The following is a 1523-nucleotide window of genomic DNA, read 5'->3' as shown; positions in this document are numbered from 1 at the left end:
GAGGGATCATATTGAGAGCAAACTGAAATTCACATAACAAAGCCTGTGGCTTGAAGTTACACTGGGCCAAGCCCCCAGGGGGATACTGGGTAACCCTGAGCAGCCAGTCACTCTTGGAGAGCATTGAGAAGTGTCCGAGTCTACTCTTTCTGGGACACGGCATCTTTCTATATTAGACCCACTCTCCCAAACTTCCCACCATACCTGGAGGTGCCCTGCAATGCCAATAAGGGAAAATGTAACCTGAGGAACACTCATTTCCACCATGGTGTGCGGGACTCAGATGATTCCCTTTCCCAAAGCTCCATTTAGAATTAATGAATGAATAATTTATACCAGGGTAAGAGTCAATAAGGCCATTAAAGGAGCAGGCAACTGTAATGGAAAGAGCACACTCTCTAGGATCGGACCAGGATTTGAAACTCAGTTCTGCTCTTTACTAACTCTGTGGCCTTAGGCAAGCACTTAGCCTACCAGTGCCTCAGTTTCCTCCTCTGTCTCTGTACAATGGGTATGATACTAATCAACAATCTTGTAAGGTATATATGTAATACTAGAGGATAATATACATAAAATGCCTTTTATAGGCCCTTACAGAGAATGAGTATCCAACAAATGGCAGTTACTGTTATTAAACAAAGCAGGAGAGATGTCTGGGAACTTCTTAATGTCTTTCAAATCACAGCCCTAGGTGAATGTTTATACCCACTCTAGACAAGAGTTACCCTGTTCAAATACATCATTGGATCTATACATATTTTTTTTTTCATTGCTTTGTTTTGTTTTTTGAGACAGGGTCTCACTCTGTTGCCCAGGCTGAAGTGCAGTGGCACAATCATGGCTAGCTGCAGCCTCGACCTCCCTGGGCTCAAGCAATTCTCCCATACCAGCCTCCCAAGTAGCTGAGACTACAGATGCATGCCACTACGCCCGGCCAATGTTTTGTATTTTTCATAGAGGCAGGGTTTTGACATGTTGCCTAGGCTGGTGTTGAGCTCCTGGGCTCAAGTGATCCTCCCACCTCAGCCTCCTGGGTTGCTGGGACTACAGGTACATGCCACTATGCCTGGCTAATTTTTGTATATTTTGTAGAGACAGAGCTTTACCGTGTTGCCCAGGCTGTTCTAGAACTTCTAGGCTCAAGCAATCCTCCCACCTCGGCCTCCCAAATTGCTGGGATTACAGGTGTGAACCGCCATGCCCAGTTTATACATACGTTTTAATACTTTTCTGCCTTCATGTTTTTAATAATCCAAGTAAGGCGTGACTGAAACTCTTTGTAAATGTTCAAGTATCATAGAAGGTGCAAAAATTCCTCTTGACCCCCATACAATTCCATTCCCTTCCCCTGAGGTAGCTGCTGTTTTCAGTTTGTTTTGGGGGGCCTTTATTATAACCAAGTACACATATGAATACACATATTAAAATAAAGAATGTTGTTTTGTGGGTTTTTTAAAAAGGAAAATGTATATTTTGGATGTATGCTTTTGATGTTTTATTGAACTATAATATACACATGGAAA

Source organism: Chlorocebus sabaeus, chromosome X (genome assembly GCF_047675955.1).
Source record: "Chlorocebus sabaeus isolate Y175 chromosome X, mChlSab1.0.hap1, whole genome shotgun sequence".
Taxonomy (NCBI): Eukaryota; Metazoa; Chordata; class Mammalia; order Primates; family Cercopithecidae; genus Chlorocebus; species Chlorocebus sabaeus.
The sequence above is the reverse complement of the archived record's forward strand: the minus strand, read 5'-3'. Positions refer to the sequence as shown.